Here is a 15,715-nt window from a genome sequence, read left to right as displayed (position 1 = left end):
CTAACATGATTATTTTTCTTAAAGACCATTCTGTTGGAGTTCTGTGGGAGACCTTTGTGTGCTCCTCATTGTAGGCCAGATCCCACGTGGAGTCATTGTGGTGTAAAGATAGTGCCATTGAATGGGTTGTTTTACAGTAGATCAACAAGCTGCACAGGACAACAGCGCAAGACGTACACACTGCAGCGCAGTGATGTGGATATTGCACGTACAATAAATAGTATTGAATTCCATAACACTGATAGAATTACCACTGACGTCCTCCTACATAACAAAAACAAATCAAAGGTAGTTTCATTCCCGCCAGCTAAAATGGCCTATGTGTTGATTACTTGACCGTATCCTCTCCACGTTTCAGGAAGCTCTAAATTCGAAATCCAATTACCCACCGAGCAAAAAAGCCTTGCAACTGACACCAGCTGACAGCCTATTTAGATGGTAACATTTAGCAGAGGCGGACAGGTGCATCAGTGTGTGTGTGCGTGTGTGTTGGTCTTATAATTTGGCAGCGCTCTCTTTCTGTTGACTTTTATTAAGCATTCAGCAGTGCCTGCATTAAAATGAGCGATCTGACAGGCGGACAGGTGTTTGGCAGGGATATATGCTCCAAAGCAGTTGGTCATAACATTATCAGAGTGCAGGCGGGAAGAGCAAATTCAGAAATTGAGGCATGTGCCATTGTTTATGTTCTCAGCATTCCCACTGAGAGCTGCTTGATATGCAAGCTTTTGTTTAATCAAAGTGATTGTATTCCAGAGAAAACAATGTATTATTAAATGGCTGCAGTGCTGAATTCAGACCCGGTGTAGTTCACAAGTGTAGCTGACACGAACAGAAATCTGACAAAAACGCTCCAGTACATGTGTTGTTGTAGTGAAGAGATTCATTCACCCATAACCAGTTTGTTATTTGATTAATTTAAGAGACATTTTCAGTTGTGTGTAATAGCTAATGCCCATGTTCTGTCTATTTATATGAAAAATATAGAAATTTTATGACTTTAAACAGCACACGCTGATGTTTCACCACAAAAAGTGACTGAATTATAGTAACAAACAATTCAGATTAGAGCTCAAAGGCTTAGTCAATTAATTGATTAATTGACTGTTGTGTTGATCAACAAACAATTAATCTGCAGCTGTTTTGATATGCAAGTGACTGTTTAATTTTAAGCAGAAAATGGCAGTAATTCCTTCACATTTGAGTATTTTTGTAGGTCTGGGCAACATGATGAGGACCAAATATCACATATTCGTGATCGTCATATTTGTGACTAAACACCTCTATTGATATGGTGACAATATTGTATGTTTGACTATTGCTTTCACAAAATTAGGTTTTTGAAAAAGGATCATCAGTAATGTGGATACAATAAGTGGGTGGGTAAAGGCAAATAATAGAATAACTAGAACAGTCTGGTAATTTTAGAAAATTACATCACTTTACTGTAATGCAGCCTTTAAAAGCAGTAAAAAACAACAGTCATGATATTGCAATATCCAAAATCTAAGATGATATCTAGTTAACTTCAATTCATGAAATTTCTTAAGTGTTGCCAAAGCAAAATTACAACTTAAGGCTGTGATGAGATGAACGTATGTTGTTATCTCACAATATCTTATCTTACTATATAATGATGAAAACTCTGTCTGTGTGTGTCTGTCTGTGTGTCTGTGGGTGTGTCTGTCTGTGTGTCTGTTCCACGTTTTTCTCCTCACTGACTTGGTCAATCCATGTGAAATTTGGCACAGTGGTAGAGGGTGATGGGAGGATGCGAATGAAGCAATATTACATCAATTGGCCAAAGGGGGGCGCTATAGCAACTGACTGAAATTGCAAACTTTGAATGGGCATATCTCATGCCCCGTATGTTGTAGAGACATGAAACTTTGCACAGATGCCTCTCCTCATGAGGAACAAATTTGTCTCAAGAACCCATAACTTCCGGTTATATAGATTTTCCACCATTTTGAATTGAAAAACACTTAAAATCGATCTCTTCCTAGGAAGTCTGACCAATCTGCATGAAACTCAGTGAACATAATCTAGGGACCAATATCTAAAGTTCCCTCTTGGCAAAAGTTGGAAAACTTACTAAAACTGAGCTTCTATAAGGCAATGAATATTACGGAGGGTGTGGCTCATCACATAAAGGTGTATGACATCTCAAGGGTTTCACCGATCACCACGCAACTTTGTAGGCATATGACCACACATAATCTGAGGGGACCCCTCCATTATTGACCCCATCAAACAAAATGGGGGCGCTAGAGAGCTAATTTATTATCTAGGCCGAACCGCCATATCGATTTTTACTAAACTTGGTAGATATGTAGAACAGGACGCCTCAAGGTGACTGGAGAAATTTAACTCTAATTGGCAACTGGGTGGCGTTATAACAACAGAAAAATGCTTAAAAAATGGTTAAAATGCGACTGATTGCTGTGGCTCCCCCTGTGGCCAAATGTTTGGGGTTTTTTTCTAATTTTTGGTATGACTAAGACATGGTATGGTATGCTGTACTCAATGGGTATGGGCTAGTTGTTATAATATTGATATGCTGGCCAGCCTCAACTTGAAAATGAGACGGGAATCTTTTCTATTTGCTGGTGTTTTATTGAATAATTAATCAACTAAAATTGCAGAGGATCAATCAAAGCACATAACTGTAAGCTGCAGCCCCGTTCAGACATACCAGAACAGTAGGAAAAACCTTAAAAAGAGGGTCTTCGTGTTGTTGTCATATGAGACATGATTGACAGACTGTCTCCCCTGTACCTCTTTTTCTTCTTTGTCTTCCAGTGTCTGACAAAAAGATCCAAACTCTAACTTGTTAATAATTGGCGTGATGTTAATTATGGAGACCTTTTTGTTTTTGCACAGGAGTCAAAGCTCAGTATACAGTTACTCAGAGCTCTGAACTGTAACACGGCTCCAACAACTGCCCTTCAAGTTTTGTTTCTTTGCTTAATGAGCTGCCAAGCCCTCTCTTACACAGCTTGCAGTTAATCAATGTTGTCAGGGATGTTGATGAGCAGGTGCAGACATTACGCATAAACAGGACTATTTCCTTAATTAGTCCGGGGCCACAGTCATACCAGTGTTCATGGAACAGAGTGAAAGGTTCCCTCCATTCTGCGAAATGTCACTACTAATTCTGACACAAGGTTTAACCGGCAATCTCCTGATTTTTTTCCTGATTGTGCGAAACTTTATCTTCTTCTCCGAAGAGGAAGCAAGGGCATTAAACGGCTTTATGTGAGTGCATGTGTGTGTGTGTGTGTGTGTGTGTGTGTGTGTTAGAGAGAGAGAGACCATCTGTTTATCAGCTGGACAGTCACATGACCTACTGCTCCACCACAGTCGTTCTCTGTCCTTCATTTTAATCCATTAATGAATTGGAAACAAATGCATATTTACTTCCAGCACTAATGTGAAATATAAATGCATTCCAAGCTGTTGTGACAATTACGCCAAATGAGCTCAAATGTAAATTAATGTTTTTTAATATATGTGGTGTAATAGACACCGCTATCTTATAATGGTGTGGGAAAGCTAAAATAGATTCCTTTTAAGGTGTTTGATTACTTGTGATTACACTCTTTCTCTTTCATGTGTGCTGTGCATATAACACCCTCACACACACACACACCCTCACACACACACAAAACTCACCTCCACTTCTAATTAAGAAGGTAATCCTCCCCTCATATTACCCTCTCACACAGCACAAATGCTGCTGAAAGACATGCTTAGAGAGGGCGAGAGCCACAGAGAGCCGCTCTGATTCAAATGCACATGAGCTGGGCTTATCTGCAGGGTTCATGTTGCAGCAGACATGATCGGAATACTTGCCGGGGTGACCGCCATGCATTGTGGGTTCAAGTCTGGACCTTGAGGGCTCGTACCATCAGACTGTCTCGTTTAGTGCCTTTCAGCTACTCCTCTGCATTGTATAGGACAGCAGTGATGCCAAAAAAGTGGATGTCAAAGTCAGAAAGCTGGTCATTTCTTGCACTTTACTCTCAAGTGTTGTCTTCTGGAGAGCGTGTCAAGTGAAGAGTAGCTGAGGAGTCACTTCATTACCAGCTCAGTTTAAAAATTTTGCTTCAAAGTACTTAAAGGGAAATCTGATGGAAGAGTGATCAATGAGCAACAACTCGCCCTGCTTCGGGGAAAAGTGGTTACTGTAGTCTGCAGATTGATTGAGACAGAGAGTGGTGCTTTGGAGCAGATCCACACTGCACTACTGCACTAACAGCCTTCTAACCCACTAATGATTATTTTACTGCAGAGCTAACTTAGGGTTATTATATCTGAGATCACTTAAAACTGTTCCCAACAAATAAAAAAAGCATTGTACACATAAAGTGAACTTTAAGCAGCTGTCAAATCACCATTTTTTGGCCAGAAGATAGATCACAGAAAGTGTTTTGCACTTGCAGTGTGACTGAGAATCATGAACAAGGTTATTCTCACTTCCAATGTGTGTGAGTGTGCGTGAGAAATAGAGTCGTGTGTGCCCAGCTTTGTAGTACATCAAGGTAAATGTCGACCTTTTAAGAAATACTTGTATTTTCTCCCTGGCCTTCACCTCTCAGGGGCGAGAGCGATCAAATGTGACAGGTGGAAGCGGGCCTAAAATACAGCAATAAACCTGCACTCCTACTGCTGCATTAGCTCGACTTAACCTTGTTTGATGTCTCACCACACTTCATATGTTTTCCTGTCTTTTTCAGTCCATACAGGACGGCTTATGTTTCCTGTGTGTTCTGTCTCAGTAGTTTGTGGATGTAATAAGTTTTGTTGTAGTACGGCGACACTAATGTCAGCATATCTTTAGTCTGTTCCAAGCTGAATTTAGACTGACATGATAAAAGAGGTGGCAGCAGGAACATGAGCAAAGTGTTTGGCCTAGTTAGGATACACAGTGAGCTGTCCATGGTCCTGAATCCATTTCATATCTCTCTTTCTTTCACTCTACTTTCAGTTCACCTCAGTCTGCGGTTCACTGGCATGACATACAGGCTCCATACAGTGCAGAAGCAGAGGGTGACAACATGAATTACAGTCTCTGAGATCTACAGTGATGTTTTGTATTCAGTACGGTGGCTTGTTATCCTTAATGTGACACAATTATAAACACATCTTGAAAATAATAAAAAGAAATGTTCTTGCCCTCTCTCCGTTTCCTTCACTATATGCCTTATTAGTTTAACATTATTATTTCTTTTACCTCCTCAACAATAAATCATGTTGCATTTGTACTTAACATTTATTAAATGTGTGTTTTGCATGTTTACCTATTTTTATGTATTCCCCTGCACTTCCGGGCAGCTATTGGTTTCCATTCATTTCAGTGCGTAGTACTCTACAAGCAGTCTCTTGAAACTAGTTTATGTTGTGCTATCCATCACAGTGAAGTTCAAGGCTGCATTCATTTTTGTCACAAGTTGTATTTTCAAGCAACTGGCACCGTATGAGGTAATGTATTTATGTGCAGATTTGTAATAATAAGGCAACTTGGAGAAAAATTAAAGGACCACTCTACTGACTTCATGTTAGTTTATTTGTCATGTGGGAAAAGCCGTAAAATGTCCTCTGTGGCTCCAGAGGAGTGTTGACACGTCTGAGAAAATGACCAGACAGATGATGTCACCAGGGTTATCACACTTTAAAAAAAATTATAGCAGAAAGCCTGTAATGGTCGTGTCTAAATGGTAACCCCAGATTTGTGAAAGCTCCTGCAAGATTTGATGTTCCATGTTTAAAGAGATCATATTAACCCAAACCATCCTCTTTCCCTCACCCTCACCAAGTGCCTTTCGTGCCTAAACCAAACCAGACATTAACGACAGTGTTGTCACGCCATGAAAGACAAGAATAATTTGAGGCAGCCTGCAAGAGTTTCTCAAAGCATGTGTGGGGTCTAAAAAATAAGGTCGGTTATCCAGTGGGGGGGGGGGGGGGGGGGTCTAAAAAGGTAATGCTATTGAGTTGTTTTTGGAGATTGACTCATACTAGGAATCGTTTTTAATTTTTTTTTTTTTTTTGTGAGTCCTCCAATTTTATTCAAGTGTATACATTTAGGGGTCTCTAGAGGCATCTAGCAGTGAGAATTGCAGATTGCAACTGGCTTAAACTTCTCCCAGGTAAAATTCATACAGTTTCCATTTTTTCAGGAGGTTTTTACCAGCAGCCGAATTATCCGCAGAGGTTATCCGACAGACAGTCTATTTGCCCAGCACCTGTTAATAAGTGCTCACTTATTTTCTCTGCTAACTTAATGTGTGCTCTCCTTATTTCTGATCCAGACATTCAAGGGGTTTTTACTGTGAGCCAAATTATCTGCAGAGGTCTCCTACTCGCCAAAACAAATGGACCTAGTGGTTTGAAGCAGTAACAACACAGAATAAAGCCGTTTCATGTTACAAATCAGTTTTTCTCCTCACTGTTTGCTGGAGACGCCCTGCCAATTTAGCACCTGCTACTCTGTGTACACCTTTTTTCTCTGATAACTTTAGATCCAGACATTCAGGAGGTTTTTACCAGGAGCCAAATTATCTGCAGAGGTCTCTTCCTCTCCAAAACAAATGGACCGGGTGATTAAAACCAGTAAGAAAATGGAATAAAGCTGTTTCACATTAAAAAAAAAAAAAAGCAAGCAGTGTTTTTCTGGCGCTATCATTGTGGGGGGGCTGCTAATCACTGTGGTTGATGCAAAAATGTGGATGCCCCTATCTAGATGCAGTGTTTGGTTTGTTCTTCGTGGGCTACTGTAGGGAACATAGCGGTGCAACATGGTGGATTCCGTTGTGCAAAAGGAACTGCTGCCTATGTAGATAAGAACCACTGATTTTAAGGTAAGAAAAACACAACAATTCTTGGTGGTTATACACTAAAGAAAACCCACCATAAAACTTAAACTTAAAGCCTAGTCCCAATTATATGTCCAGTCTCTTCTATTAGCCATATGTGGCTACACATTTTGACCAATAAAGGCCTGTCTCAAAAAGATGCCCAGTCTGGTTGCCAAGCAGTTCATTTTTATAGAAGTTCTTTGGATGTATATAACCAGATTGTTGACTACCCACCTGAGCTAATGTTAGGCAGCTGTTCAGATTGCAAATACAAATATAAATGTTTATATTTTTGTCAATATGGAGATGCTACATATCAGTAGCTCGGCCCATTTCATTTTACTAAAACCATGAGCACCAGAGAAGACATCATTCATCCAGATTTACCAGCATGACGGAAAAAAAACAAGTGGTGACTCCTTTCTTCTGAAGCTGTCATAAAGGAAGTATATTTGTCCATTCCTCAAATACCCAGTAAGTTATTTATATTTCTGTAGTACGTAAGGATCCACCACTCAAAAGAATTAAAGTGTTTTTTTATAAAAATGAATCCAAGTTATGAATAATGGGGATAAACAGAATTGTGTAGTGGTGTGTTGGTATGCCAGGTGTTGTAAATCAAGTGTCATAACATAACACATAATTGATGTTATTCAAAGCCTAATTTTTATACAACAAGTGTTCATACTGGTTCAGATATGTCCCATCTTTCCTGAGCATCAGTTTTGTGTAAAGAATTAAAGGCCTGTCCCAAATATAGGCCTGTTGAGTTCAGTGATTTCAGCAAATAACAGCCCAGGCTATTAATTGAATTTTTATAATACTGATTATATCATATTCCATTTCTGCTAAGATATCCTCCTAAATCCTACACACTGAACCTTTAAATACACACGTCATGTCCATTGTCATGGATCACACAACTGAAACAAGCTTCAAGAGTTTGCCAACCGGTTTTTATTTTAAATGGAACTGAATGTCCCCCAGTGGGTGGCTGGAACCACATTTCTTATACAAAAATAATTGGCACAATGGTTAGCTGTGATGTAAAGTGGGCTATGAATAGAAACACAGAAATACCATTGGTAAAGTCATTTATATAGGCCTAACATCCATACCAATACAAATAAATGAATGATTGGTAGCCTCAATACACTGAAGCCTTTCATTTGGGATTTGCCATCTCTCTCCCTCTGTGTGTGTGCGCGCGCGTCTCCCTCTGTCTCTCCCTCTCTCTGGAGTTAGTTGGTTGGTTGCAGCAGTATCTCAGTATCTATCCCGGCTCTCCTGACAGACGGAGGCAGTCCTCCTCTCTATCTGTCTGCCTCTCCGTCTGTCTGTCGTCTCTAACCGCCGAGGTGAATATAAAGCTGGGTAATGGAGACCTCTGTGGACCGCGGCTCTTGTTTTTCTCCCCGCCGGAGACACACAAACTCACCGGACAAATAAGGCGTCACAAAGAACAAACACCGGTGTTGAACGGAAAACGCCGCCGCTGCTGTTAATGACAGTGAACGCTTGCTCAGTGTTTCCTTCCTCTTCTTTTCTACCACCGCGTCTCCACAAACAGATGCTCGGGAAGTTAGGGACAAAACACGGATAAATCTGCCAAGTGGTCTTCTCCAATTTCCAAGAGGCGCTCACACTGGAAGGTAAAACGGCTCCGTGGAGACCAAAACTGTTGAATAGGTGGTTGGTGTTTGTGTCTGGCAGCCTCCATATCGCCCACTGAATGTATGTGTGTTTTGCATGTGAAGTCAGATATGTTTGACAGGAGTGAGCATTTCGTCCAAAGTGGGAGGGAAGGTGACTCATGCTGATTCAAAACGCTGTTTTGGAGTCAGAATGTACACTGCGCCTTTGCGGGTTTTAAAAGACACGCAGACTATACACTGTTTCTGAAATATTTCCACAGACAGCCTTAGTTGGTTTGTAAGTGTGTATGTGGTTAAACAAAAACAACAGTGGGCGATCTGTCTGTGTGATGTTGTGATGTGTGACTGAAATGATGCAGCTCCTCCTCCACGGTTTTCTCAGCAATATTATTTTTGACAGGTAAAGGCATGCGTAATGGAGGTTTGGAGTCTTGGGTGGTGTTTGGCCAGTTGACACTGTGACTTGTCAGGCTGGGTTAATAAGATGTGTGTGCACATGACCAACAGAGCATTTAGGAGGAGAAGGTAGTCACATATGAGAAAGCTTTGGTGCCACAATAACAAAAATAAATGGCACTTACAGAGGTGATAAGGCGCCTTGAGTTTTAGTTTTGCTCATATGGTCTATGACTTCCTTAATTTTCTGATAGCGTGAGTGTATGTGTCGTTTTATTAAGATTTGAAATCAGAGCTTGCTCTCCACCACAATGTCAGGTGGCCCAGAGGAAACCGGAGACTTGTTATGTCCCCGCTGCTGCTGAGCATCAAGAGGCATCATTTTATAGGTTAAAAACACTCAGACGCTCTCAAGAGGAATGATTCAAGTAGGTTTTTCTTTACTGCGTTTGTTGCTCTGAGAATTGTGACAGCCGGAGCTGCCGTGTGTTTTATGGAGGATGAAAAACATTGTATTTAGTGGAAGATTAGTTTTCTGCAAATAATGATAAATTTGGGGGTCTTTCAAGAGCCCCAAAAAAAGGCTGTTGTGTGGCCACCGGTGCATCCCGACAGTTAGGCTGCTCTCAGAGATGATGATTTAGCACAGACTCCCAGTCCCATATTTGCAAGGTCAGTTGATCCACAAACTCAAATGAATCACCCATCCAGCTCTGTCCACTCAGCAGTCACTCACTTTGGCACAGCATGGACGAGCGGGGCCAGCTCAAAAAATATTGAGGATGGAGGAGATGTTCACAGGAGACAAATATTGACAAAAAACTGTGATAAATATTAACTGAGTGGCATTAATAAGAAGAGGAATCTGGCTGTCTCTGTTTGGCACTCAGAAGGACGCAACACAAATAACTGATCCAGATCCAGCTGTGCTCAGCCAGAGATAGTAATCAAGATGGATCAATAGTGTTTTTCCCAACAGTTTAATCAAATTAACCCAGAGTGCCTGCACTGTATAGATGACACAAGACAAGATGTAATCACTTGATGTACTACTACATGCTCGGATCCTTTAGTAGGTTGCAGTGTCTTTCATTCCGCCAAATTAACAGCGGATTTAGGTCTAGCTACCCTTTTAGCACAGCTTTCTGAGTGACCTGAAAAGCAGCCTAACTGCTGCGTTAGTGGCCTCAATTTGCTTCAGCTGCAAAAAAAAAAAAAATTAAATAAAAAAAAAAAAAGACAGAAAAAAAACTAGCGGGCTATGCTAACTCGTAGCCATTTATGTCCATCTTCCCTCTCTTGCTCTCTCATCCACTTTCACACACTCTACCTCTCTCTCCCTCCTGCTAGTATGCACTCACTCAAACTGTGTCTCATCGCATCTCGTCACTCTCTGTGGCACTCTGCCCTCTCTGCTTGTCTCTGTCACACATGCACACACACACACACACGCACATGTGCACACGTAAAAAGGGGCACACCAGCCCACGGCCATGTTGGATATTATTTGATAAAAATCTGTGATCCTTGCACTCACCTCTCATCTGCGTCATGTTGTGTCACCATTTGATTGTGTGTGTTTTTAATGACATCCCAGACTTCCTCTTGAGTTGTTGCCTACTCTACATGACGACCTCATTGACCTCAGAACAAGGTTATCTGTTTGTTTAGGTGTGGTACAAATGCCTGCGTTTCATGTGACACATTTTATGTCCAGAAAGAAAACGCACCAGAATAGAACTTCCAACCCCGGCGGTACTGCAAGGGCAGGTCATTTCTATTTTCTCTGTTTGCGCAGTTGCTTCATTTTAGAAGGGTGGTATATTGCAGAAGGCCATTTATAATGTATAGAGGCGTCCTGTATTAAATATCTGCAGAGTCGGAGGTGTGTATTCCAGTGCTCAGTCAGGGGGGCTGGATTACACCATATTGCATCAATAAAGGGATGAAGGCAATATGGGAAAATGGGGGAAAAAAAATCTTCCCTCTCTTGTGTTTCTGCAGAGAGTACACCATGGTGGTGTTGTGAGCTTTTGGAGTGTGTGGGGCTCAGTCATAATTAATACTTAAGTGGATGCTTTAATGTTGCCGCAGTAAATGTGAGTTATAATGTTGGCGTCTTAAAGAAAAGGTCTGAGACAAAAAGTTGATGACACTGGTGCTGAAGTTCAAGGATGAAAACATAAAAGGAAGTTGATGATCACGTATCAACTGACTCTAAAGCTGCAGAAACAGATAAAGTAGCAGAAGTCTATATTTAAACAGCCTCACTAGAGAGATAAGATGTCGTCATTCCCCACAGTTGGAAACCATGTCTGGAGAAGAAACCAAATCGTTCATATCTCTCTATCCTCTTTCCACTTGTTCTTTATAAAGGAAAAAATACATCACAGCTTGGGATCTATTTAAAATATTGTTACGGGTTGTTCTGGATGAAGAGCCTGCACCTGTATTTGATATGAGAGCGGAAAAAAAAGACATAACATTTGTTTATTTCCCTTCCAGAGCAGTTGCCAGGTATAACCAGCAATGTCAAAACTGAATAATTCACACAGTGAAAATGTCAAACAATCCCCCCGTTTTGCTCTTTGTCTGCCAAGGAGTTATTCACAGTTATATATATATATATAAATAATATTAGACAACAAGCTAACTTGCCTTATTATAAGCTAGTTGAGATGCAGCAAAATCAACAAGAATATTAAAAGTAAACCGGATTATGCTAAACAAAGTCCCTATAATTTGTTTCGGAAACTGCTGTGATTGCCATCAAGGATGATAGAACTGAATGAAACAAATGTTTGTCAGCCAAATGAAGTCGTGGCACAATTCACACCCATCTGCTGATTACTCAATGTAACACTAACAGTCACAAAACTGTGTGTGTAATTTTAGAAAAGTCAGTGTCACTGCTGCAGTACATTCTCTCCTCGTTCTGCTTTTCTCCCGCCTGCTCTTACCTGTCAAACATTCACATTTCAGCTGTCACGAGCACAAACTTGCTGACTCTATCTGTACTTAAACCAAAGACTGAGGGAGAGGTGGTGCACCCCTTCCACCCCCAAACCTCCCACTTTTCCAGCTCAAAATCAAAGCAGTGCAGTGTGGGTACAGCTGACATGAAGTAAGACACTTTTGACATCAATTAAAGCCTCGTCTGTGAGTCCAGAACCCAAGACCATCCACTCTAATTAAACCTTACGTCTCACTTCCCCAGAGGCGGCAGGCTCAGGAATGGGTGCCAAACCCTCTTTTCACCTGCCCTGCAGCTAATAGTCATGCTATCCATGCTGCGCTGGGATACTAGGAGTTGGCACAGATTCAGTCTGGCAAGGGGGAGCTTTACCACAGAGGCTGTTGTAATTCTACACACAACATGACGTGCTACTATGGTTGGTGTGATGCTTGTTAACGCTGCAAAAGTAGTCTGTTTTATGCACCTACAAGTCAAGGGTTTAGGGAGGAATTACAGTTCTCTTGTCGAGCAGAAGTAGTCTGCACATTTTTCAATTATCAGTGATATTTTTGATATTTTACTGGCAGTGTTTCTCCACTGATAACCCCCTGTAGTGTTGGTGCATTGCAGACATGATTAATTTAGGCAACTAAAACATACAAAGTTAGTTGAAGATAATATTTTATTTGCAAAGCACAGTGCAGTAATACTAATCAGCACATGAAAATGCCAGTTGAGTCAGTATATGAGGATTCTGATCAGACATGGTAAGAGACACACTTGTACAAAGTTTGCCAAAGTTTGCATGCTGATATGTCAGATGCTTATCAGCTGCCTATTTAAAATGCATGTCATGCATTTCAAATACTCATCCACTGAGGAGATTCTTCACACTGTCGCTCGCTACATTTTCTATTCTGCAAAGATTAAACTCAGCGGAAGCCCAAAGATAATTATGCACTTTTCCACAGATCTGCTAATGACCATATGATGTTATGCAAAACACCCACCTAAGGTCAACAAGTGTATACCTGGGAGAAATTAAAATGATTCTCAGGTTTTCATTTCAAAACCAGCTACAGTCAAAGCGTATTGTGTGTGTACTGATCTTGTGTCTGATGGACTAAATTACAGTTTGCATGGCTTTAGAAATCGCGTCATGGTCATAACATTCCTCTTCTCGGCACTTTAATGATTTTGATGGAAACATCCAGACAAATAGAAAAGGGATTACGATGTGTGTGTCAGGTGGTTACGCTATTTATGTAAACAAGCACCATCCATCAGATAGCTTAAAGTGATCAACAGACCAGATACCCAGAAGAATAAAACATGTTTTAGGCACATCGGCACCTAGATTAAATTCCTGTGCACAGCAGCAATTATTGTGCCTTTGTCAGTAAAGTGATCATCAGGAGACCTTTTCCTTTTCAGCTGCTTCGTCTGACAGAAGTTCTATTTTCTTTGAGGTGATTGTACTGTAACCTAACAGAGTGTGAGAGCAAACAGCCAGGACCTGAGGAGACCAGTGGAGTGTGAAACGCTGTTATGATGGATTCATGTTAAGTTTGTGTGCCTGCGTGCATAGATGTCTGTGTATGTCTGTCTATGTGTGTGTATGTCTGTGTGTGTGTGTGTTACTGCATGTGCCGCTTTGTGTGAGTCTGTATGAGCCGTGGATTGTGTCTGATTGTAATGCAGAAGTCCTTTGAAGAGTGAGAAATATTTTTCTCTGTCTGAGTGAAATGGTTTTCTAGTCCCATCAGGCAAATATTGAAGAGAGACTTTTAAAAAGAAATCATATTCATCTCTTCAGGCATATTGATGTCACTTTCTGTACTGCCTTAGATTTCATTGGCTGGAAGATTGGAGAAAAGTTTACAACCTTATGTTGTTTAAACTAAGGGTGCTTTCAGACCTAGAGTTTGTTTGCTTTGGTCTGAATCAGGGACTTTTTTTTTTTTACTAAGTTGCATAATTGCTTAGAGTTTGTTTGTTTTCTCACGGCAACATTTACAAGCGGACTACAAAGCTGCTCTTGATTGGTCAGAATTTCCATGCAGGAAAAGTCCAGGAAGTAAACAAAACGCTGAAGAAGAGTACACTTGCAAGATAAATGTGACACTTTCTAATGTCACAATGGAGGGACAACTACGCAGGTTGATTTTAGCGCTGGTCATGGTGGACTATATTGCTGTCATTGTTCATTTTAGTCAAACCATACAGTTTGAAAACGAGGCGCGGCTCCAACTAGAAAACAATGTTTTGATGCATTGGATGTGCTGAATGTGCATATTAAGGCAGTACAGGAGGAGGTGCACATTAATAATCCTCCAGGACTGTAACATGCTCATGTTTAACACAAACAATGTGTAATGTGACTGCAGTTGGTTCGGATCGAGGCCGCAACAAGTTCTCACCACAAACAAACCGCACCAGAGTTCGTTTGTAACCAGACCGAGACCACCTCTTCAAGAAGGTCTCGGTCCGGTTGTTTTGGTGCGCACCCGAGTGTGATTTCTGTGTTCACATCTGCCCAAATGAACTGTGCGTAGGGTGCAAACAAACTTAAGTTTGATTGAACCGAACCAAACAGGGCAGGTGTGAAAGCACCCTCAGCATGACACATCTGATTCAACTGTTGAGCTTTGACCTCACTGTACATTTTGGAGGATGTAAGATATAAAAAACAGATTTCCCTGATAAATTTTCAAATATTGACCGATGAATTTTAGAAAGTAGATGTTCTCTAAAGTAGATGGACGGGGAGACAAATAAATGATGATTTAAATTTGTTAATGCCAACCAATCATGGAGAAATCCACAGGACGTGTTCCAACTCTGACAATTAAGGTTTTTTTAAATATTTTTGGGGTCTTTTGCCTTTATTTGATAGGACAGATGTAGTGAGAGGGGGGCAGAGGGAGGGGGAATGAAAGCAGAGGGTTGTGGGTTGGAACCGAACCCGTGGGGCACCTGCTCTAACAGGTGAGCTAGTGGGCATCCCATGATGAAGGATTTTAAGCTTATTTTGCGAGTTAAAAGGAGATGGCTGAGGAAATTAAATGACATCAGCGGTACTGGACTAAAATAATTCTTTCTCGGTGCCAGAGTCTGTTCAATGCAGCAGTGGTTGAATTAAAGTAACATGTAACATGTAATGTGTGCAGCATCAGCAGTACTTAAAGAAAGAGCTGTTCTTTTTTCGATTGTACATCATGTTCTTTTTTGTACCGTGCATGCATTCTTTATTTCATCTCCTACTCTTCTTATCCCAATTTTTTCAAATTTTTCTCTGCAGCTTCCTTTTTCCTCCTCCCCCTAATCCTGCCCCCCACCTCCCACCAACAGCCACCTACCAACCCACCCAGCCGCTGCATCTTCCTCCCTCTTCACCGAGCCACCTAATAACAACGCTGTTCCACACTCAGGCCTGCATTAAGATGCAGACCCCTCACTCTCCTGCTCTTTCTCAGTGGCCTTAATCCTTTCCTCCTCTCCGCTATGAATGATAGCCTCAGCAACTAGCCCCCCGTCTCTGGCAGGCACAGGCCCATCGCTAAACATAATGGTGAGAAAATGGCCGCAGTCAAAAGATGCGTCTCGGTGAGAGGAGGTCAAGCTGTCAGCTGTTCAATCAAAGGGGTGGGAGCGTGGACCTGGGAACCTGGCTGAGAGAAAAGGTCCCTGCCAGCCATGCCTGTAGAGAATGTGACAAGTCGGATGGTAAATACAAACAACAGCTTTAGATTTACCTTCAGTGATTCAGAGTAGGATACTGTTTGTGAGGTCAGAGTTTCTTGATGACTGTTAGGTGCCATGGCTGATTGCAGATTACAAGAAATCTG

At 41.2% G+C, this 15,715-nt stretch overlaps 1 protein-coding gene across 5 annotated transcripts in view; it reads left to right on the top strand.

The window, feature by feature from the left end:
* Positions 1-8,082: 8,082 nt before the first annotated feature.
* Positions 8,083-15,715, top strand: part of dlgap4b (discs, large (Drosophila) homolog-associated protein 4b) — a 162,443-nt gene continuing 154,810 nt past the window's right edge. For 2 of the 5 annotated variants that reach the window (XM_078167101.1, XM_033626851.2), the window contains exon 1: positions 8,085-8,512. The gene's annotated coding sequence lies outside the window, so the exon portion shown is untranslated. Of the gene's footprint in view, positions 8,513-15,715 lie in introns of all 5 variants that reach the window. The other 3 variants (XM_078167108.1, XM_033626856.2, XM_033626854.2) reach the window with 3 other exon arrangements.

This window comes from Epinephelus lanceolatus, chromosome 1, assembly GCF_041903045.1.
Source record: "Epinephelus lanceolatus isolate andai-2023 chromosome 1, ASM4190304v1, whole genome shotgun sequence".
NCBI lineage: Eukaryota > Metazoa > Chordata > Actinopteri > Perciformes > Serranidae > Epinephelus > Epinephelus lanceolatus.
The sequence above is the reverse complement of the archived record's forward strand: the minus strand, read 5'-3'. Positions and strand labels throughout refer to the sequence as shown.